Source organism: Leptonychotes weddellii, chromosome 16 (genome assembly GCF_054177405.1).
Source record: "Leptonychotes weddellii isolate Sample4059 chromosome 16, ASM5417740v2, whole genome shotgun sequence".
Taxonomy (NCBI): Eukaryota; Metazoa; Chordata; class Mammalia; order Carnivora; family Phocidae; genus Leptonychotes; species Leptonychotes weddellii.
The window spans coordinates 18840483-18864745 of NC_138384.1; the positions used below are offsets into that span (position 1 = coordinate 18840483).

Consider the following 24263-nt stretch of genomic DNA (forward strand, 5'->3'; position numbering starts at 1 on the left):
CCTGGGTGGCTCAGTTGGTTAAGCGACTGCCTTCGGCTCAGGTCATGATCCTGGAGTCCCTGGATCGAGTCCCGCATCGGGCTCCCTGCTCGGCAGGGAGCCTGCTTCTCCCTCTGACCCTCCCCTCTCTCATGTGCTCTCTCTCTCTCATTCTCTCTGTCTCAAATAAATAAATAAAATCTTTAAAAAAAAAAAAAAAGAAATTCTAGGGATGATATCACTGGAAAAAGCAAGATGCCTTGCCCAAGAAATGTATACTTTGTGTAGGAAATGTTGCCTATAGTTGGGGTTTTGATAAATTGCCAGTGTCCTGTCTCTGGAACTCAGAACAAAAGCAACAAGAACAACAAGCTGAGATTAAAAACCTTAAAATAAAACAAATGATAAATATGATCATCACAAAGAGACAAATGACTCCTGAACAACAGAATCACCTGGCTATAGCAAGATTGCTTTTATTAACATATCTGAAGAAATGTATGGCTATCAAAAGCAAGAAGAGCAGGAGATGAGATAGATTTACAGTGTATCCCAGCAAGGTATGGGGCGGGAGGTGGGAAAGAGAGGCCAGACATGCCTCTTTCCCCTTTGACAGGGCTAGTCCTATTACAGGAAAGGCAAAGAGACTACAAGTGTGAGGCCACTGACAAGTTGGCTGGATCATCCCTGTGCTCTCCTTCATATGTGAGACTTCCCAAATCAGTAATTTAACAAGTCTTTTCAGTCAATTCCCAACACAGATGCACACATGCACACACACACACACACACTTCCTAGTCTTCTCATTGTTACCAACTTCATTCACACGTTTAGTTTCTTATGAGCACTTGATATAAGTTGGCTTTCCCATAAGAAGATAGAAAATACATGTTGAGTATGTACTATTTCCATATAGTTTACATTTTGTTCTTGTTTAATCCTCTTAACAGCCCCAAAAGCTAGGTATCATTACCCCATAATTACATGTAACCTAAATGTCCTCTCCTTCTTTAGTTTATAAGGTGCAGGGAAAGTACCAGACTCATAGCTCACTCAGTCCCTTTAAATACCCCACCCCCCCCAAAATAATCCAGTGTCATAAAAGCATTATCAAACATGATAAACCTTACTGAAGGTGTTCGGCAGGAAAATAAGAGGACTTACGTTGCATCTATAGCGGGAAAAAAATCTCCATCACACATTCCTCTTCTCCATAGTCACTTCCTAGTTTTGATATCAGTGGTACACCTGCATGTGAGATGTAGCAGCCAGGTACAATTTATATGTACCTTGACTCAGACTCCCAATTTTATACCTCTCAACAATTCAAGATGCTTAATCAAAACCAAAAAAATATGGAGCTATCCTGTCCTTGAGAAAGTAATTTGGGAACCATTCTTCTCCACCTGAACTTTTTCTTTCTGCTCACTATTCATTCCACATATTATTTATTTGTTCAGAACATATATGGGACTCCTCTTAGGAGAAATTCTGGTGAATGAAGTTGTCTTCATTGCTTTTCAAGTAATTGGGATTGTGAGCATCTGTTTTGTCCAGATCTCCTTTCACTTAACATTGAGATAACTCAAGTGTTAGGAAAGTACAATAAATGTTCTGATCAATCATCTCTGGGATTCAGACAAGACTGAATTCTTGGACTTGCAAAGCTAAAGGTTAAAGTCAAAGTTAGTTTACCCCGTGAAGTCATCTGAAGATCTACAGTTAGCATTTCCCCAGTGATACTGCAAACTGCTATGTGCATCTCCTCCCACTTGCATGGAAAAGAAAAGTAGACACATAGAACATGATTCTGAATCCAATTTTGTGATGCAGAGGATAGCTTCTTTAGAAGCTTGAAAGAAAACCCTAGGAATCAGAGAAGTGAATACAGACCTCATAGTGGTGGTAGCTCTAGAAAGATGGTGAGCAAAAGGACGACACATGTGAGAAAATAGGCACAAGCACTTGTTATATGCTTTCCATACATTGATCCCAATGAGGCTGGCTGGCTGTCTGAATCAGCTCATCCACCATAGGTTCTTTAAGTACCTTGGGGGGAAGAAACTATCAAAATTGCTTAGTACCATTTGTCTTTGGATACATGCTTAATTTTGTTATTCTTGATACACTGATAATATCTCAAAATCTTATCTTTGATCTTCCAGTCCTATTCAAGTTCTTCTTCTTACCCTACCTAAGTCCCTCTTGATTTACCTTTTTGAGAAGATGTGTATGAGCCACACACATAAATTAATCTGTTCTCATGTAATTGTGAGGCAGCTCTTCCTATGAAAGTGGCCACAGAATCCAATGGATTCATTAGAAAAAGAATTAAAAAATGAATCTGTCACTGATAATTGCAATCTATACAACCAGCAATGTACAGCTAGACACACAAGAAATTAGAATATTTCAGGAGCAGAGTATCATCTTTTCCCAAAAGAAATCTGACTCAAACCTAGAATTACTATATATTTTTCCCCTCCTTTGATCTCCTCTCTTCTCCTGTACTTTCCTCCTTTTTCTTCTCCCCTACCTAAAACAGAGAGACAATTGAGTTTATGGTCAGACACACAATGGTTGGAGTGTTATTACCTGGCTAACCCTGTAAAGATTGCTTCATCTCCTAGAGCCTCAGCGCCCTACAACTGCAAAATGAAATTGATAACACTGCCCATTCAGGATTGCTATGCAAGTTAAGTGACATGGTGTATGCAAAATGCAAAGTGTCTAGCACAGGGACTATGCACCTGTTACACAGTAGCTACTCTCCAAAGGGCACCTATTATATGACTATTAATAGTAATTGCAACAGTACTAGTAGTTTTAACATTAATAGAAACAAACTTTTGTTCAAGGCATACGGTACTCTAACTAGACCTGTTACAATTTCTATGAAAAACTGTACTGAAAAGAGATGGTGGTGCTGTAATACCCTCCCCCCCCATTTACAGCACAAGACCCCTGTGAAATGTGAGAATATCTGTCAGATGGACATACAGTCTGGGTTCCTCTGCCTGAAATGAACCAAAGCTCTCTATTCCGAGGAGCACAACATCTAGTGGCAGAGACCTTTTCTGGCCAGAAATTCTTCCGGAGACTGAGCAGCATTCGCTCTCCCTCTCCAAAGCCTCCATCCATTAGTCTCAGTTTTGTACCCCTTGGGGCCAAGCAAAATAAATCTAATCATTCTTCTTTATGACAGCACTTCAGATATGTGAACAAAGTGATCATGTACCCCCAGAGCATTCTCTTCTCCAAACTATACATTCTCAAATCATTTCTCGATGTGGCTCACATTCCAGGCCCTTCAATGTCCTGATTGTCATTGTGACATCCAGGACCGAAAACTCTGAACAGTCTGTGGCAAAACACAGAGGGCAAAGAAGCACCTGTTATCTGTGCTGGGTGTTTATCAATGTGGTTGGCAGTCTCTTTGTGTTAAAACTTATCAAGTGTATGATTAAGTAAAATATCCAGATCTATGATGTGTGAATGTTTGCATAGGTAAGCTGTATATGTATTTTTGTACACATTCCTCTCCCCCCCATACCTTCCTCCCTCCCTACCTCTTGTAGAAAAGATCCTTTTCAATAGTTTCAATCTCACAATCGCGTTATGAGAATTAGATGAGTCTACATGTAAACTACTTAGAACAGTGCCTGATCTATGTAAGCACTAAATGAATGCTAGATATTATTCTTATTTTATCCTCACATGCACTGTGACCGGCTCTAAGGATATGTATATAACTGGGGATATGTATCCCCAAATTATGTATAAAAAAATGGCTGCTACCCTTAATGAATAAGAGCCTTGGGAAGGTTTTTTTTTTTTTTTTTAATAAATGACCAGTCAAATGCTATATCTGAATTAGGCACATGGTGCACAGAACATAAAGGAAGGATATTAAATTAATACTGTTGGCAGGAGAGAGGAAAGGGCAAGGAGAATCCAGAAAATATTTCTGGAGGACAGGACACCTGAGCAGAAAGTTTTCAAAGAATATATTGGAATTAGCTGGAGCACGCATGGGAAAGCTTATTCCAAGCATACCAAGTGGGTATGCAGAGACTACGATGCTATGGGCATTTGGAGACAGAGTTTGACAGGTTTGGCATTTAGGATACAGATGCATTATAAGATGTTAAATGTCCAGTTTCTAGGAAGTGTTCATCCTATCAGACTGAATGCTTGTCAGTTTACATCTGAGAAATACCCACATGAACTGGAATGAGAAAGCTATGTGAAGACACCCACACTCCACAATGTCTAAGCTGTACAAAATTAGACATACAGCTTATCACCTAGCATTGTAGTTTCCCGAAATGGGGGTAGTAAGATTGAGCAATAATATGGGGAAGGCACCTCCCTTCTCCTAACTGATTAGGATGCTGCTGCCTTTGCTACTATGAGTATTTTCCATTTAAAACATGATATTTAAAACAGATACTGGCCAAATAAAACATGTAAGTATTCTAGGAGCCACACTGTTAACAAACGAAAAGTAAAAAATGTTTATCATGGAAAAGCAATTACTGGGTATTGGCATGAGGGTGAGGGACAGGGTTAGGAGGAAGAGGATAGAGAGAGGACTACTATTTTCAGCAGCTTTCCTGCTTTGAAATCATACCCCCATTTAAGTGATGGTTTGGCTAATCTCTCCGCACCTTCTACCAGAATCTTTTGTAAATACACAAACTTTTAGCTGAGAAAAGATAGCCGTACTTCATTTTAAACATCTGCCACATCCAAAACAGTTTTATCTGATGATTGATTATTTTGTAGCACATCTTCCCATGTTTGCTTCCATGACTCATCTGACTTAAAGAAATTAGACTGTCTGGGTGCATTTTCCCCCTTCCATTGATGTAAGCAAAGCTATAGGAGGAGAGACTTTACGCTGTAAATACACATGGTAAATTTTGCTTCTTTTGATAAACATTTCTTAGTCAATCAAGACTTGCTTGTACTAAAGACTAAATGATGAGTATATGTCACAAAGTAGAGAACTGTTAATGCAATTTGGGCCAGTTAATGGATTCTGCTTTTTACCATTTTTCCTTGATACTCTATACCAAAATCTCTTTTGAGGAGTTGGCATGACATGTGGGATTTTTTTTTTCCTCTTCTCTGTCATCCCTCTTCCCAGCCATCCTTCTTAAAACATCTTCTTTGGCAGTAAAGGTTAGCCCACGTTTATTGAACACCTACCATATGCTTGTATGCTTGAGATACAGTGATGAAGTATCAATAATTATTGGTCTCTAGATATCGCTCACAAAGAGATGGGAGTGAGACAAGGAAACGGGATAATATGCTGTGGCATGATCAAAGTATACACAAGATTCTCTGGCAGGGAAAGGTCAGGGGATATTTTCTGAAATGCTTGATCCCTTAGCTCAGTTCTGAAAAATGTAAGATAATAAGGAAGAGAAGGCAAAGGAGGGAGGAGCGGAGGGAGAAACACATTCACTGAATATTTACTATTTTTTAGGCACTGTGAATTGTCACCTTTCTAACTTAAAACACTTCTCTGAAGTAGGTACAGACGTCATTACAACTTTATAGACGTGGAAACTGACGCTCACAGAGGTAAGATTTGCCCACAGACAGAAAGGGTCATAACCAGGAATCAGACTTGGGCAGCTCAGTTTCCAAGCCCACTCTCTGTGCCGAGGAATTCTGCTCCCTCCCCTGAGAAGAGCAGAGAAGGAGGAAACTGGAGGGAGCAAAGGTGTGGACAATTTAGGTAGGAAAAAAAGCTGCTGAAAATCCTTGGATGCCGTGAATAGCAAAGAATTGTTGACAAATGGCCCTACATGGTGACATGAGGGAATCTGACCTCTGCCCTGAGCTCTGGGGTAACGTGAATGCCTCTGTGTATCTTCTGGCCATTACCACTGCCCCACGTCCTATTTCACCTATATCTCAGGACAGGCTTCCAACTGCAAGGGGTCAATATAAATGTATCCTTCGGACATAGTTTTGAAAAACTGTGCCTGGACTGACCATCATCAGTAATCATGGGCTTTTATAGAGAAACAGGAATGTAGACATCTTTTGGGCAAGCCTCCTCATTCTGGACAAAAAAGAAGTGGCTCAGAGTGAGGCAAGTATTTATCCAAAGCCAGAGTTCAGAACCCAGGCCTTCTGCTCACAGCAGAGTGATTTATATTTTTAGCTAATTAAACATCAGGTGACACTGCCTTCCTGACCCAGGAGGATATTTGTGGGCACAGGAAAGGAGAGCAGCCTAGTACCCAAAATGGGTTCATAAAACTGCAGGTTGGGGAATCTTACTTCCCACACCTGGTCTCATACTCACACACCTGGTCATCCCGCAGACTTTTAGTCAATAATAAGCACCTATATCCACTCAACTGGTTGAGTCACTCACATAAGAATGATCCTTGACATCTTTCTCTCTCTCATCTGCCAATACCAATTCAACATAAAGTCCTGCTTCCATTTCCAAAACACACGTAGGGCATGCATCCCTCTTTGCTGCCATTGCATCTTCCAAGCCAGCAGCCCTCTCTCCTGTTTAACTGCAATGGATTGCCATGCAGCCATTCTTGCTTTCACTGGCTCACAGCCAAAATATTCTTTGTCAATAAATACAATCAGATCACTCCTGCTTTAAAAAAAAATCACATTGCCCATTGCATTTGGGGTACAATTTCCTTGTCCTACAAAGCCCTGGATTATTCGTCTCTGTGTACTTCCTCAGAGTACATTAAGCATCAGGCTTATGAATCTTTTTTAGGTCCTCAAATGCCCCAAATCCCATCTTGCCTCAATGCTCTTACACAATCTACTCCTTCCAAGCAATGTTCTCTCCCTATACTTAATCTTAACTCTTCTGCATATTTTAATTCTCAGCTGAAAAAATACCTTTAACGAAAGCTTCACTCACCTCCCCTTACAATCTCTCCCATATAAATCATTCCCCAAATGATATTCCCTTGCAGACTCTGAGCAATTACATCACATTTAATTATTCATTTATTAGCAAACTGTTTGACTTTGAGTAAGCCGTTCAATTCTCCGAAATTTCTCATCCTCGCCTATAAAATGGGCATACTTTGTAGAACAGTTGTAAGGACCGGAATTAAAGCACTTAATAGGCATTCAATGAATAGCTATGTTATTCTTAAATTCCATCCATAGCCCAAAACAATACTCTGTACAATGGAAAATCAATCATGGCTTAAGACCCAGAACTAAGGTGACTATCAATCAGAATAGAGAGACTTTGGGCGCCTGGGTGGCTCAGTTGGTTAAGCCACTGCCTTCGGCTCAGGTCATGATCCTGGAGTCCCGGGATCGAGTCCCGCATCGGGCTCCCTGCTCGGCGGGGAGTCTGCTTCTCCCTCTGACCCTCCCCCCTCTCATGCTCTCTCTCTCTCATTCTCTCTCTCAAATAAATAAATAAAATCTTTAAAAAAAAAAAAAAAGAATAGAGAGACTTTTCTGGAATACTGTCTCCAAGAAGAAAGCTCTGGGAGCCACCTGTACATTCCAGTCTGACCTATGGAAACACCACTATTAGTTCTTAGCCATGAAAGAGGCCACTGAAAAGGGAGAGAAACATACACAACTGGGGAAAACACTGAAATACAGCTTATGCTGTGTAAGTTCATCTGTCTTAAGCTGAGGACACTAAAGAAAGATTTTTGTAAAAAGCTTTCCGCATTGGTTAACAATGATTTCTGCCTTTTCCCTCTCAACACAGTCAATGTTCCAACGTTCATAAAAATTGGAACACAGAGCTCTCTTAAGTCCTGTTGTCCAAACCATAGACTATTTGCAAAGCAAGCCAGTACCAATCTTGAATAACATTTCCAATGGTTCTCCTAGAGCACAAACACATTTAAGTGTGCCTATTCACAAGTTTAAAAAAGAATGTAAATGTATGCACATAGGAACATTGAAATAGCCTTCTGTGAGGCCATTTAATAAGCCAGTCTCTGAGTCCACACAGCAAACAAACTAGAATTAGAAATCAGAAGCAGAACTGTCATTATGCATACCTGTAATTAATTTTAGGAAGTTCATACGTTCCAGAAAAGTTGTCTGCATACCACCATTTTGTAAATTGGATTATATTTTTAAAAGCACTAAAGGAGGTAACTATTTTAACTAGCATTCAAATGAAACCTTCGGTAACGTGAAGAATCATTTTTTGTAATATGAATAATTGGCATCATTAAATTCACTTTGTAAACAAGAGACACTTGTACCATGTTTAGATTCAAGCAGATGATCCATCTGCTCTTGGTTTTGGGATTCATTCATTCAGTTAGCATTTTTCATGCATTTGCTATTCATGTATTCATTCTACAAATATTTACTGAGTGCTTACCATATGCCTGGCACTGTATTAGATGCTGAAGATTCAGGAATGAACAAGAGAGACGATATCCTTTGCCCTCCTGAAGCTTGTACCCTAATGGGGCAAGGTGATGATAAACACAGATAAATAAAAATATACAATACAATCTCAAGTAGATATATATGTTACAAATAAGAACAGAGCAGTCTCAGGGGAAAGGGATGGACTGCAGGGGACTGGAAGGTTGGGTGGGTGCTTCTGCTGATGAAAGAGCCAGGGAAGTCCTGGTTAAACAGGCAAAATGAGGGAGCAAGCCAGGAGAAAGACTTGGGGCAGGGTGCTTCAGGCAGAAGGAACAGCAAATGCAAAGGTCCTGAATCTGGAGTATGTTTATGTTTGAACAATAGCAGAAAGTAAAATGTGGCTTGAGTGATCCAGGGAGAGGTGGGAAGATCAGCAAGGTACTCAGAAATCACCTCATGATGGACCTTCTGGCCTATGGATGGAGGTAAGCATGAGGCAACTGTTCTCAGTACCAGTAGGCAAGGAATAGAAGACTCAGAATCCCCAGATTTCTGCCCACCATGGGAGGGATGGTTTTCCAAATAAATTAACACGCTTATATCTTTTTTCTTGTATCCTCCTAATTCTGCTCTTACCTCCTCTGCCTCTATTGCCCTTCCCTCCCTTCCTTCCTTTCACCATTTTATAAATATTTATTTTGTACGTATTGTGTTTCAGGCAATGTGCCTAGGGATCTGATGGATGCCCTCTGCCCTGGGCATAGAGAAAATTCTCCCTTTTCCCCACACACTCCCCATTCATATCAAAACTAGAATCTGTTCCATGAGCTTCTCCACTGGGATAACTTGTGAGTCAAACACACATAGGTTGGAATCCCAGCTCCAATACTTACCTGCTGTATTATATTAGGCAGTGCATATAATTTTCCTGTTGTCTCAATTCTCTCATCTGCAAAACAGGAATAATAATACACACTTTGATGGAATGTTTTAATAATTTCTAGTTTTATCTATAAGCCAGTGATTATTATTATTACATTACTATTTCTGCTTGTTTCTTCCTTTACAACTTGAGTCTCAGAGTTAAAGGACATAGTTATGAGGTTTGGTATGAGGCTGAAACTGTCTTCTAATCCTGTCTCCTCTAATGTTCTAGAATACTGTATTCCTGATTATAGGATATAACCCATGGGATCTGACAACCCAAGATGACCCAGCATGGAAGCAGGCTGGAAAGCCGTGCCTGTGGGAGATTGTGTTAACGGCCTCAACTCTTCATCCTTCCCTGTATCTACACCCCTTGCCATACAACTCTGAAGTTCCTCTCACTGAAAAAGCAGATTACATTTTTCCACCCCTTATCTTTTGATCTGGCTATGTAGTATGCTTTGGCCAACAAAAGTGTGAGGTAGAAGGGACAGTTTCCAGTCCTAAGCCTGCACCCCAAGAGGCCATGCATATTTCTGCATGACATCTTGTGTAACTGCCTTTGCCATGAGAATATGTCCAAACTGGTCCCAGGAGGAGGATGGGAAATACAGGGAGCTGAGCAGTTACCCTGGCCTAGCTCAGTGTGGACCAGGCAACCCCAGCCAACCCATGGAGGAGAGCAAATAATTGTTATTTTAAGCCACTGGATGCTGGAGTCATTCATAACCTATGGAGATATTTGAATTACTGTCTTAATTTAATAAAAATATTTATTAATAAACATTTAATCAAACATTTATTGGACTTCTATATTTAATACACCAGGTGCTGAGGATACAGGCATAAATCAGAAGGATATCATCCCTGCCCTTGGGGAACTTACAGTTTAGGTGAGGGAGGAAAACAAAGAAATGCTACTGGTCAGAGTTGAAAAGGGTCTGTTTCAGAGAAGGGGGTTGCCTGAGATGACTGGCTGACTACTCCTAGTGGTGGAAAGGGGAACTGCATCTAAGAGATGCTCTCAACTCTCATTAAGAGTAGGACTTAAAAACCCCAGAATGTCAGCTTTGGAAGGATCCCTCCCTGAACTTATCTTGGGTGAGCTCTCATTTACAGCTAGGCTCAGAGAAAGGGAAGGAGTTATTCAGGGCAACTCAGGGAATCTGTGGCAAATCTAGGACAGGCCACCTGTCCCCATAGTAGACACATCTAATTCTAATATGACCTCAAATGGGTCTTACAGTGTTAGTAAACTTTGAACTGCCATAAAATTCTTGGCCAGAAGTTTTATTACTAACACCATTTAAAATAAGATAAATCTCCACAATTATTATAATTCATAATTGTAACATGACTCCTTTCTTGCTCAGGGCATTTAAGGTATGATAATAACTAGACCTCATAATTAGTAATAGTAATTAATAGCTTTCATTTATTGAGCCTCTGCTCTAAGCACAGTTTTGATGGCTTTAGATATGTAGGCACATTTAATCCCTGCAACAATCTAGGCACAGATAATAATCTCCATTTTATAGAATTGGAAACTGAATCTCATGGAGATAAAGTCTTTGTCAAGTCATACAGCTAATAAGAGGCAGAACCAGGAATCAGACACAGATCAAAGGGCTGTGGTTTTTCTACTTTGCTCTGCAGACCCAGCTGTGGCAACCTTTATCTGAAATACTGGTTCACAAATGGCATTCCTGTTCCATCTTTCTCAATGGTTTCCCTCTGCCTAGAGAAGGCACGATTGAAACCCACTGCAATGTGATAAAACCATCTTCCTGCTTGGATCTTGCCTCACTTTTTACACCTTATACCAAAGGATACCTCTGGAGCAGGAAGCTTTGAGAAGACCTGGGGGAGCCTGGAGCTTCTAAGTGGAAACAAGGAACTGACTCAGCAGGGCCTGGCTATCTTCAGAGTCTGAGGAGAGGCTCATCAAAGGGAGGATAGCCTGGTACCTTTGATGAAGGAACCAACAGGAAATTATTAGCCTCATGCTGACAAGGACAAAGACAAGAAAAGGGCCATTTGGGCCTCATCTCTGTCTGGACTGGAAGAGGCAGGAAGCATAAGGGGTTGTTTAATCCCGGCTCCAGAGCAACGTGAACCCTGGTTTCCTCCCTTGAAGAACAAGGTGAAGGAAAGGTGAGGCAAGTTAAGATAAACACCCAAACTTCTGGCTGCCTGGATGAACTGAATCTTTTAATTTAAGCTGTCAGTGGGTTCTTTCTTCTCTCTCTCTTTTCCTTTTTTAATCTAAACTGTAATCACACAATACTCCACCCAAGTGCTTGATATGGATTTCTAAGACAGATCCTAACATAGTCATAAAAAAAAAAATCCCCTCTGAAATGTGCACTTTGTACTGTGTCTATGTGTAGGTGTGTTTAAAATGTCACGAACTGGAATACCTAACTCTAGTTCCCAGGAATTAATCACTTAGAAGAGTGAAAGGGGGAAATTAACTTGCTTTAACACTTACAAGACTCACCAAAGCAGGCGCCAAAATAGAACTTACTGAGTAGACGTATGGTTATCTTTCTATAAGAACTAAAACTCTTAAAAAAAAATTTTTTTTTTCTCTAAAATTGCCTTGCAAAATCCCCCCTCACCCCCAGCCAAGTTAGGGCTCAAATGCAGGTCACAGACTCTCACAGATTCCTCATAGGGAATAAAGGTGTAAAAAGTTTTTTGGGGGATGGGGGGGTGGCCTTTTTTAAAGTAACAATTCAATGAATTTTAGCTAAATGTGTAAATTTGTGCAACTACCACCACCATCTGATTTTAGAACATTTTCAACACCAAACAAAGTTCCCTCATGCCCATCTGTAGTCAATTCCTATTTATACGCTGAGCCAGGACAACCAGTGATATGCTTTCTGTCTCTATAAATTTGCATTTTCTGGACATTTATATAAAAGCATCATACAATATGTGGTTTTGTATCTGGCTTTTAGCATGTTTTTAAGATTCATTCATAATGTAACATGCATCAGTATTTCTTTTCTTTTTAATGCTGAATACTACTCCATTTTGTGGATATACCACATTTGTTTATTTGGCAGTTGATGGATATATGGTTTATTTCCAAATTCTGGCTGTTAGGGATAACGCTGCTATGAACTTTCAGATACACGGCTTTGTGTGGGTATGTTTTCCACTCTCTTGAGTAGAATCAGAGGCACAGAATTGCTGGGTTGGGCAAAGGGCTATTGACCACTGTTAGACACTAGGTTTCATCTGATTCAGATATGCCATGTCAGTGGAAATCTACCAAACAATTCTTAACTTATCTTTAAAATCAGCTGATACTATCTTTCATGAGTGGGATGGTCTAAAAAAAAGTCCCAAGAAACAAATAACAACCAACCAACCAGCCAACCAAACAAACAAAAAAACCCCAACTGCTCTCATTTGATGTATTCTGAACAGAAAGTGGAGGGCAAATTCCAACTAATATCAGATCACATGTGCCCAGGCTCTGTCTGTGGACATGCCTCCAAAACGGAATTAATTGAAATTCTTCTCATGGATCAAGAGATGCCCTCGCCATCACAGATGCTGGACATCTTTGTGTATGTGTAATTAGACTGACGATGGCTTCACGGTCCCTTTTATGCCCACGCGGAAAGGATGAGACAATCCTGACAATAGTAGCGGAAAAAGCGCAAAATCCAGGTATCTCTGAAGGAGAGTATAACTTCTCTCCGGTGTAACTTCATTCCCGGGCGAGGGGGCGCAGTGTGAGCACCCCATCACCGCCGCTACGCCCCGCCGGTGTGAGGGGCACTTGCGGCGGCGGCCTAGGACACACTGCAAGTTTTAGGGCTTAGGGCACACGGGAGTGGCAGATGAAAAGACAGCACCAAAGGGGTTGAGAAGAAGCTAGAGTATGGAGGGGCTAGCGTCAGGGCCCAACCTGAGGAGGCGGCAGAGACTGGTACCGCGTGCGACTCACCCGCGCGCTCCGGAGAAGCGCTGGGCCTCCTTGGCCTCGCCAGTCGCTCGCACCTGGGGTGAGTGAGGCGGGGGAGCGCGGCGTCCAGGGTCCAGAGGCCTGTCACCTTGAGGCCTCTGGGACGTGGGGGTCGGGGGGGAGCAGTGGAGCAAAGGAACCGGGCAGCGTAAACCTAGCACCCCCTCCCCCAGCCGAGGAATGCGCAGTCTAAAAGCCACCGCTCCACGGAAGGCGCGGGACGCGCGCTGGTGGGGCGGGCGGGATCCCGGAGGCCGCGAGGGCGGCGGGCGCGCCGAGGGGGAGGGGCGGCGTGCCGGGAGAGCCCGCCCCGCCCGCGGCCCCCGCGCACGCTGCCGCGCGCCGATCAAACCCACCGAGCCTCGCGCGCTCGCAGCCCTCGGTGTGGCCGTGGCCTTTAGACTAACTATTCCTCTGATGGGCGGGCTTCGGCCGCCCTTTCGCCTCGCGCGGCGTTCCGCTACCTTCCCCTTTCGTGGGCCGTCCGAGTCTTTCTTTTTCTTACTCGTCCTCGTTTTCCGTTAACTCCTCGGCTCCTCTCCTCCCCGTCGCCCCGCTCTCCCTCCGCGCCTTGCTTACCCTTCTCCTACGCGGGCCCGTCACCTCTCCCCCAGTTTCCCATCCTGACCCCCGTCCCTCCTCGGGATTCCTTTCCCCCGTTTTCCCTTTGCTTCTTCATCGTCCTTCCGCCTCTTCTTTTTCCGCCACCCCCCACCCTGGAAACTTGTTCCAGACAGGGAACCCCACCAGGTCATAGTCGTTCCCCTCCACCACCAGGCCCGCGGAGTGTGTGGATCCCCACACCGCTTCGGGTACTACAAACGCCCCGCCCAGTCCCCGGCGTGATTCCGAGGCTGCCTTTTCTTGCCGCGGCTCCGCGAGGGCAGCAAGCGGCCGGGGCTCCCTCCCTCTAGCGGGTCCTCCCCGAGGGATAAAAGAGAGGACTGAGGGAGGATGCGGGCCTTGCACCCTCGGGCCCTCTCCCCCGCAGAGCCGCACTTCCCGCAGAGCGGTGGTGGGTGTGCGGCGAGGGGGCCCTGGGGCAACAAGTGAGGCTGCCCGAGGCGGGAGGCACCGGTACCCGCCTGAGGCGGGGGCCCAGGCACCCTCGGAGGTGGGTGGCGGGCGCGAGGCCCACTCTGGCGAAACGTTCCCTGAGCCCCCCTCCGCACACGAAGCAAGGCGGGGGTGGGGGGACGGAGAGAGAACAGAGAGACTTGGCTCTTCCCAAGTCCGAAGTCTCCCTCCCCAGGTTTCCCTACCCGTGCCCAAGCAGAGTTTGCGAGAAATGGGGGAGGGCACAGGGCAGAAGCCGCCGACGTGGACGGATTTTCGGAAGGTGGGGTGGTAGAGTGAGGAAAGACAATTCCCGATTGCCTCCCCCGCTTGGGCGATGCTTTCCTCCAACCCACCATCCAGGCCTCCCGGGCAAGGGCCCAGCCTGGCCAGCTGGAGCGGATTTGGGCGAAGGAGGAAAAAGGGGCTCCCAACCCCTCCCCGGTTTCCCTCCGCCGCCCTCCCTGATTGGCTGTGCGTCCCTGGAGCCCAACTTCAGTCGCTCCAGACTCTGTCTGAGCCCCAAGGGAGCCGGAGTGCAGCGACCGGGGGCAGGCCACGAATCCAGGGGTCGGCATCTGTGGGGCACCCAGGGGGAGGGGTGCGGACACAGTCGGCCCCCGCAGCCTCCGCCAGGCCCAGCTCGCCGTGTCTCGCGTCCTCGGCTTCTCTCCGCCCCCCGCCCTTTCCTTTCCCTCCCAGCAGCGACCTCCCTCCTCCTCCGGCCCCCCCACCCCGCCCGCCACCTCCCCCCGGTTTCTCATTCCTGCCACTAGCGCGCTCGGCGGCTCATTCCGCGGCCGCCGCCAGCCGAGGGGAGCGTCGCGAGCAGATGCCGCGGGGGCCGCTCGCAGCCGCCGCCGACTTGTGAATGGGACCCGGACTGGGGTCGGGGCTGACACCGCTGCGCTCGTCTTGTGCCAGGGACCGACGGCCCGTAGCTCGCGCCCACCCTCCAGGGCCCCAGGTGAGGCTCGCCGCCAGTCCCTTCCTCTCGACTGGATGGGGCTTCTTGGGGGGGGGGGGGTCTCTGGATGAGCATGTCTAGGGGTGGGGGAAGGAGGTCTGACTGGAGAAGGTTTCACTAATGCAACGCAGAAACGGGGGGGAGGGCGGAGGTAAGAGAAGATTTGTTTAAAAATCAAAAAGGGAGACGGGGGCCAGCTGTGGGCGCGGGCGGCGCGGAGAGCAGAGGCGCCAGATGTGCGCTCCAACCTCTCCCCTGCTCGGGCCTCCCGGAGGCCGCGGGAGAGGGGCTTTGCGCCGGGCTGGGGTAGAGGCTGCAGAGCTGCGCCCCGGACGCGTCGACTGCCCGCGGTCGGGTCTCGGGGGAAAGTCGCCCCCGGCGCGGGGCCGGCCCGCCCGCCGGCGCTGCACCTCTTTCCGAAAGCGGCGACGTGACCGCGCTCTGCAGGGTTCCTACCCCTTCCTCCAGGTCCCCGCCGAACGCTCCCGGGGCTCAGCCCTCCTTGCGGGACCTCCGGGGAAGCCCCGGAAAGCGGAAGGAACCCGGGTCGGGTCGGCTGTGGCCCCGCACTTTAATAGCCGGTCTTTGGGTCCGCTGACTGCGGCTGAGGGGCGGCCGACTGCGGTGCGCGCTCCAGACCTCCAGCCGGAGTCTGCTCGGGAGCTCCGGGGGCCGCCTGTTACCTCCCGCCAGCCCAAGGGGAGGTCTGCGAGCGGCTCAGACTCAGGCTCGTCTTGCCTGGGGCTTGCGAAGCCTGCCAGGGTCAACGTTAACTTTGCGAACCAAGCCGTGCCCTAAGCCTGCGCCTCCTCCCAGAGCGCGCCAAGTCTCTCCCGCTCCCCGCACGCACGGCCCTCCTCCCCTAGCTTTGCCCCGGAACGCGAGCCGGCAGGATGGGAAGGGCGGCGAGGAGAGCACCCTTTCCCCCCTCAAGCCGGGCAGAGCTGTAAGGAGGGCCTGCTTCGCTCTGTGAAGAAAAGAGTCCCCAGAGAAAGTGGGGTCGGGGAGTCCCCCCCGGTCGCACTTCCTTATCCCTTTCTCGCCAAGGCCCTGCTTTCGCGGGGGCGGGAGGGTGTGTGTGGGGGTGGGGGTGGTGGTGCTCCACACGCCTCCCTCTCCCGAGTGAAAGGTTTTCTAGGTGCTAGAAAAAGCCCTGTTGCTTTTGCTGATAATGGAGCAAGAATTTCATGGGCCATCGCACTGCTATTAAGAAATTGCATCTTTTAATTATTTAATAATGCCATCCCTGCATGACGACGGATTGTCCCTAAGGGATGGAGATGGAGGGTTGTTCCTGAAACCCTGCTGTAGGGGGTATAGATCTGTCTAAAGTCTTCCCTCCCGTTTCCCCCTAAAGAAATCTCGTTCGGGTGGTTCTGAAATCTTTCCTTGTTTTCCTCTTCGGATCTTTCCTATCAGGTTAATATGAGGCAGGGAGTAAGTTTTCGGTTTAATCAGAGGGAAGACAACGATAATTAATCTGGCAAGAGGATGGATCAATTCTTTATCACTTGGGCTTGCAGCAGACATCGATGGTTTTGCGGGGTGTCTGGCTTTCCGGGGAATGGGAATGTAGAAGCATTCTCAGGAGCGAGGATCAACCAGCATCGCATCAGCACATTTGCCAGGCTGGGCTCCGAGCGCTAGAGCTTAACACCATGGGAGAGTTGAAGAGAAGGGGCTGACCTTCATTTCATTAATCCAGGAATTCTTTTTCCTATATACGTGAGATGCAGACACCAGAACACAAAAGTAGTCCCAGCCCAACCCTAGCTGCAGGGAGCCTGGTCGTCTTCTCGCAGAACAAAGGAATAAAAGTTGCAAAACAAAGGGACAGAGTTGTGGTCAATACCAGAAGGATCCTGAAGCTCCTGGTCACTAGATTTCTTTACTCCTGAGCTCTGATTCCAAGTTTTAGAGTTGGCAAGTGGGCCCTGGAATTCGAACCTCCGTGCAAAACTGAAATCCTGCCTAGTACAAAGAAATGTAAGTAGTTTTCAAGTATAGACCAGGGAAGGGCATCTGAGAAGCCAGGAAACTTTGCTTGGGTGAGAATTATCTTTACATCTTAGTTTTGAAACATTGCAAATTAATGCATTAAAAATGTGTTGCAGCCAGGCTTTATTGTTAATACCAACTATTACTATCATTTTTGTTGTAATTTCATCATAAGCTGGCCATTTTATTACATTGTTTGAAAAAAAAGGAATAACCCCCCCAACACACACACACACACCCACATCCCTGGAGTGGGGGTTGGGGAGGGAGAATGAAGAGGACGGAGATTGGATCATCTGTTGAGGCCCAAACATGTAGATTTACTCAAACTGGTTTATTGCTTACTAGAAAAAAATAGGCTTTTAAAATAGTTCTAATTGAAGCATTGGACCATCTTGATAGCACTTCAGAACTTCCATTATGTTCAGCATTCTTATCAGAACACCAGACAGTAAAATTACTAGGAACCTAAATTCTATTTTCAATTAAGATGCAATCTTTTGTTAATTTGAGAATTAAAAAAAAAAGTCACGGCTCTATTTTTTTATGTCCCAGAACTCTTCTTTCCTCTTTGCAGGAGTGGCAGTGGATGTATATGTTTGTTTGTTTATTTGTGAGAGGAGAGGGGGTAGGGTTGGAGAGCCATGCCATGATTTGGGGGAATACAGATCAATTTCATGCTCCTTTAATGCACTTGTCTTCATAATTCATGGTTTTTCTTCCTCCTTGAATAGAATTACATGGCTGCCTTGTAAAGATTCTGGTTTTGGGGACCCTCTATGGGAAACACCATGACTTTGACCTCAAGGCTTGATTTACAATGCCAGAGCTAAACTCCCATGAGCATAGTGGGTCTCAGAACCTTGCCCATGAATGTCTGTGACTTATGAAGTTGACAGTTCACATAAACTTTGATCTGTGATATTCAGATCTATTTTCAGAACCATCCAAAGGAGATCTGCAGGTCTGATTTTAGTTTTCCTCCATTTTCAATACATTTATATAGGCAAATGTTCAAGAAGCATAACCATTTTGTTTGTTTATTTTCAACATTTTTTTTTCATTTTGATCATAGGCATACCTAATCATTAATAATGATAAAACACTGGTCTATGGAGTTTGAAAGTAGGTAACAAACATTTTCTCTTAAACTGTCAAGTTTGCAGAATGACTGTGAATTCCTCAGTGTTTTTCCTAGAAAATCTGAGCACTGTGTAAATTCATATTTCAATTTAAGGGATTGAAATGTGGTTGGGATGTTCCCCCCCACCTTATGAAATTGGTCATTGTTTCAGGAAAAGTTACCTAGTTTGTCAGGAGCCCCCATTCTAGATCTCCCAAGCATTTGGGTTGTCAACCTTTCCAATCCAATGTTATTGCCCCTAAAATATGTAAAGATCTTTGGTCTATGTGGGCTAGGGGAGAGACATCAACAGGTATGTTAAAAAGAAAAAAAACAAACGTAAAGCTAGAGAAAGTTGGACAAATTCTGGCACACCAGAAGTACTAAGAATCCATGAGGATTCCATCAGGATTACTGTGATAGCCATCCACAGCCTCTTCTGTGGGCAGGAAAGACTAAAGAAAACACTCGAGGAGGATAATTAGACATCTTTCTGCTATAATTTTACCCTGACATTGAGAGCCTTGTGCATCTCTGGAAATGGGCTCCTTCGCGGAAGATTGCACTTCTGGCCACTAGAGGGCAATGGCGCCCTTCTCCAGCTTTCTGCATGGGGCCCATCTGCTTTTGAGGGCACCATGAAAAGCGGTTTTGTTAGCACCAGCCTTGTCTGGCCCTCTCAGGAGAGACCGAATTCAATCTAGCTATGGTTCAGGCTACCGCCTGAGCAGTTTGTCAGGATTAACATCTTTCTAGTCGGTGGATCCGTTACCTTCAGCCTCTTCTTCCCATCTTGGAGTTTACTAGAAAGTTGGAAAATCTTTTGTAACTTGAGATTGTCTGAGCAGGAGATGCGTCGGGGCTGGGCTGCATGATACACCAGGTCAGCGCTCAGTGAGGCTGTGATCTGGGAGAATTTCTGGCCTTTTTTTTTTTCCTGCCAGAAAGAGCATCATTTGAGACTCCGAAGGGAAGCGAATGAATAAAGAAGAGAAATAAATATTAGTGAGATTGCTGTGGTATCATTGCCTATTCTTTCAGGAGGTTTTGAAGAGGTCTGCAAGACATTTCTAATTTTCAAAAAAAAAGAATAGCAGTTGATCTTTGGTAAACACTTTGGGGCATGGAGTTTTAATATAACTGTAAATGTTTTACTATTACCTTTAAACCATTCTTGATATTGCTGTAAAAAACCCTAAATTTAGCAGAGAGTAAAATTTAATTCAAGATTGGTCCTCATGTACTGGAGTTTAATCATTTGACTTTTTTTTTTCCCTCAGTGATATGGAAATTACTGCTTATGATTAAATTGCTTATTTCGGGCTGCACAAATTTATATTTGTTACTGTTTGATAGTGTCATTATGAAAGTTCAGAAGAATAATGTAAAAAAAAAACACTAACGCTATATTATAATTAAGAGGAAAGCTCTATTAAAAAAAATAAGTACTGTCTTAAGTGGATTCTTGTTTGTATTTTTTTAACTGAATACAATTGCCTCCCTGGTGAGTCAGCAGTGCAGTTCCTTGCAGCTCTGAGTGTGTTGGAATGCAAAGGCCCGTTGATGAAGAAGGAATCAATGCAAATGGATTATGGGAAGGAGTATTAAGTAACTCAGTGGAAAATAAGACAAAGTGTTTTGTAAACCAATGCTCACTCACCACCGGACAGTTTATTTAACTGAAAAAAAGAAAGTGCTTTTAAATTTTAAGTGCTTGTGAATAATGCATGTTTGTTAGAACTGGAGGCAAAATTTTATTGTTATTTGGTTTAATTAGTTATCAGACTGTTGCAGAGTTCCAGAATTCTTATTGAGATAAATCATTGTTCTCATGGTCTGTCCGGTTTAAGTTTCAGCTCAGGCAGAGAATCTGGTACCCCAGGATAGTAAGTGAGATAGGCGGATGAGAGAGAAAGGAGGAAAGAGGTAAGGGAAGGAAAAAAAAAAAGTGTGAGAGAGACTAATGGTGCTGTTGCTCACGGTGGGCCAAATACTGGTGTCCCCCTCCCTTTCTCTCCACTCCTTGAGACTCATGTGAGGTCCTGAATGCAGAAAGCTGGCATAAACAGGTTTATAGTCCACAGTAAACAGTGGCCAGGGTCTTATTCTATTGTTTTCTGGCACTGAGAACGTCTCACAGGATACTGTGAATTTTTCTTGAATTTTTCTGGTTTTTTGCCGGTGAGGAAAAACCTTCATTCACTTCCTCCACGAATTCCCTTCTTTGCCAGAAATCCGCATGACGTGGTCCTCTGCACTCGCATGATTTCACTAATTAAGAATTTGTAGGAATTTCTGGAAGATACTGGCTTTCGGTGCAGTGCCTTCCACACTGATGATTACCTAACAGCAACAGGAGTGGTGGAGGCTGCTCCCTGGTTTTAGTTTAAGACACATGAGATCTCTTTTCAGCCATCATTAGGCTCCATCAGTGAGTGCAAACAGTGAGAATTTGGAGTAGCATCCCCGCCACTAGTGGTGTTTATCCTCAGTAAGAACCAGCATGGATGCAGGCAGGGATAGACGTTCAGATATCATACAGTGCAAACCACCCCCACCACGGATCTCTGGGAAAGCGTTACCTGTGATCACATCCTAAATGTCAGGCTACTTCCATCATCCCCGAGGCTGAGGCTTGGACCTGTTATTCAAACAGCAAAAAATTAGGATGAAGAGCGTGAGCCCAAGGTGTGCAAGGGCAGAATAAAATCCCTGTCTTTGTTTAACATTTTGATATTTTGTTCATCATGGACTTTCTCCATTCAACATGATTTTTAAAATATCGCATTACAATATTATTCATCTTGATTACTGAGTTTTTTGGCAAACCCTTATATTTTGTGTCCAAGGACAGTGCCTCACCTGACTCACCCTAATTCCAGCCCTGCCTAGTACTTTGATCGTTCTCAGCTCCAGCCCCAATGCTTAGAGGGTATGTGACTGAGATTAAGCAACATAACATCTCTAAGACTCAGATGCCTCATCTGTTAAAATAGAAACCGTAATAATACTCATGTCCTAGAATTTTTGTGACGATATAATGAGAATGGAGTGCAGTGCCTGATTCATGATAAGCACTCACTTAAACACTCAGTCCTTTTGTCCTCTCAGACCTGGGATTCGGTTTTATAGAATAATAGTGGCAGGTGGCAGTTCTTCCTTATAATTAGTAGGCCAAAATCCTGCACTGAACGTTCTACTTTAGATTGAGGCCTCTCCCAATTAGGGATGAATTGTTTATTAGTGCCTACCTTTTTCTGAATTATTTCGTAAGTTTAAGTGATCCATCCCTCTTCCATTTGAAATATTCAAGAGGCAGTTGAGAGTTGAGATATAATTACGGCTTTTGAAAAGTGCCTGCCTCCTTCTCCTACCTTTGCATTTTCTCTCTGTTCATTTTACATACAGTTTGCCGTGGTTAAGTTGCCCTGAAGTAATATCTTACTGGGAAAGTTTGCTAAGCATGTGATGTTGAGATATTCATCACAAGGTTTGCTTTCATTTAAAAGGGGCTCATTACTATTCCAGACTAGCTTAAATGATAATTAGCCCCATGATAAATCATCTCCATTTCAAGCATATTCCTCTTTGTTTTTCAGGTAAATGTAGTTTGGGAATTTAAGGGGGTTGAGCAGTGACCATTTTGACTGATGAAGAGACCACAGCTGAATAAGCTCGTGCCCTGCTTCTGGTCTTCCTCAGGTCCAGGCAAAGGCACAGTGATTTGGTACAGCATTGAAAATAATAGGAACAGCCCTTACCACCTCACTCGCACCCCCCGCCCCAGCCCTTAATGGTTTTCCAACTGTTTTCACACTCAAGGGCACAGTCAGCCTGTGCTTTCCAAGGCTCCTGGACCTTCCAGGTTGTCCTGCTGTGGCCCTTCTGCAGCTTTCTTGTGTCATGTGTTTCTACCTCAGGCCCAAAGTCCCTCCTGAGTGCCCCTTGCAAGGAAAGGAAATATCTCCCTGTGTTTGCCTGTAAAAAGGAAGGAAGAAGAGCCAACGTGTTCATATCCTACCATGTGCAAGGTGCTGTACCTGACACCTCATTTATTCTATGCCCTCACCTTGTGGGGAGGGTATGAGCATCTCCGTTGTACAAATGGGGAAACTGACTCTTGGGAGGATTCTGGACCCTTGTCTAAGCTCCTGGGGCTTGAGGAAGGAAAGCCGGATTTCTCAGTATGTCCTGAATCCACATGCCCAGAAGCTTTCTACTGTGTGTGCAAGCTGGGGCCTCCCTAGATTTCTAGAGAAAAATAGCTGGACCGAGAACTGAGCTGACTGCTCAGACCCCATGCCCCTATAAGATCCCAAACCTTATCTATAAAAGAAGCTTCTGAGATCTTCTGGTCTGACTATTCTTTCCACATGTTTTCTGTTTGCCACTAATCCTGCAGCTTCTTACATGTCCTGATGACAGCCTGCTAACTACCTCTCAGGGAACCCATCACACTAGCCATGACCCATTAACTCTGTTCATTAAAATTCCCCATCATAGGAGGACCTAAAATACCCCTCTTTTGTAACTTTCTCCCAGTAGTTATTCTTTGTCCCTGCTCTCCATCACTTTTTCCTCCTCCTGACAGTCCTGCAAATCTTTGAAAATCAGTATCAGATAATAGTTAAAATCTAGCATTTATTGAGCATTTAGCTAGTTTCAGGCACTGGGCTAAGAACATTCTATATGAGACTTACCCATAGTAACTCTATGAACTGGTAAAGATTATTGCTAGGCTCTTACAAAGAAAAACAAAAAACCTGAAAAAAACCAACAGAATTCCCCACATTCCACAACCGGTAATTGAAAAATGCAAGCCCAGAGCCTTTCATTAAAGTAGGTGACAGAGAGCTTGGACCTGCTACTTCCTGAGTAAGGAATGGACATTCCACTTTATCAAGGAGGAATCAGATGTGTGAAGTCATTAATGGAATTATCAGCTATTCCAGTCAACCTTCAGTTAGAGATGAGGGTCCAGAGACCCAGAGAGGGGCCACGACTTGCCTGAGATCACATGCTCATTTAGGGCAGATAAAGCAAGAACTGGGCAATCTTGGCTCTTAATTCAGTCTCTTACCAGTGTCTATAAGCAAATTTGTTTTTTGTTTTTTTTTTTTTTAGACTAGATTTACTGGTGTTCTGATTTTTATTTAAACCTATCACTAGCTCCATTATCTATCTATCTATCTTTCTATCCACACAAAGATATAACCTGTTACATCATTAGGCAGTTAAGTTGTGACAGCTATATATGGGGCTTTCTGTGAATCTCTATTTGGAAGTCATAGTCAGCCAATCCAATGTCATTTGATAATATTTTGAAAACTGTACCATTTGACCTTGGCCTTCAGGTCTGTTACCTTATAGTCACTATCATTAATATCTCCATTCCGTGTTTGCCTAGATAACAGAGTAGAGTGGCATCTCACCTTGCCACCTCTTGCAAGCTTTCACAGGGCTCGCTGGCAGGGTTTGGTTTGAACTCGATTTCAAACCCATTTCTTTGTCACCTGCTTTAATGAAAGGCTCTGGACTGGGCACACAGAAATAGTCAAATCATAAGGCCTTCCCTCAGGGAGCTGTTATATCAATGGTGCAGAACATACTATGTCTGTCTGTAAAAACTCAAGGTTGCAAACAGTTAGTGCAGCAAAGGAAGTACAAATAAATGAGGCCACAGGACTGATGAGTCACAACCAGTGCAGTGATCAAGGATGGTCTGGGGAAGGAAGGCATTTGTGGGTGCCATGTACTGATGATGGCTGGGCATCATTAGTGATATGGGGTGCATTTCCCCTGATGCAAATCATCTCGGCTTTGGGAACTTTCCTTACCAGAAATACTTCCTTAGGTGGAGCCAAATT

At 44.7% G+C, this 24263-nt stretch overlaps 1 protein-coding gene and 1 long non-coding RNA gene across 3 annotated transcripts in view; one reads left to right on the forward strand and one right to left on the reverse strand.

Moving 5' to 3' along the window:
* The window catches only part of LOC115944757 (uncharacterized), a 285960-nt gene extending 272364 nt beyond the window's left edge, over positions 1–13596 (reverse strand). Inside the window, exons 1-3 of the long non-coding RNA XR_014140836.1 lie at positions 13235–13596; positions 9234–9289; positions 8348–8431 (exon numbers count right to left, since the gene is read on the reverse strand). This is a non-coding gene — a long non-coding RNA (uncharacterized LOC115944757). The remainder of the gene's footprint in view (positions 1–8347; positions 8432–9233; positions 9290–13234) is intronic.
* A 1264-nt stretch (positions 13597–14860) lies between these two features.
* Positions 14861–24263, forward strand: part of CDH11 (cadherin 11) — a 185783-nt gene continuing 176380 nt past the window's right edge. Inside the window, exon 1 of one of the 2 annotated variants that reach the window (XM_081806498.1) lies at positions 14861–15275. The gene's annotated coding sequence lies outside the window, so the exon portion shown is untranslated. The remainder of the gene's footprint in view (positions 15276–24263) is intronic. The other variant, XM_006747624.3, reaches the window with a different exon arrangement.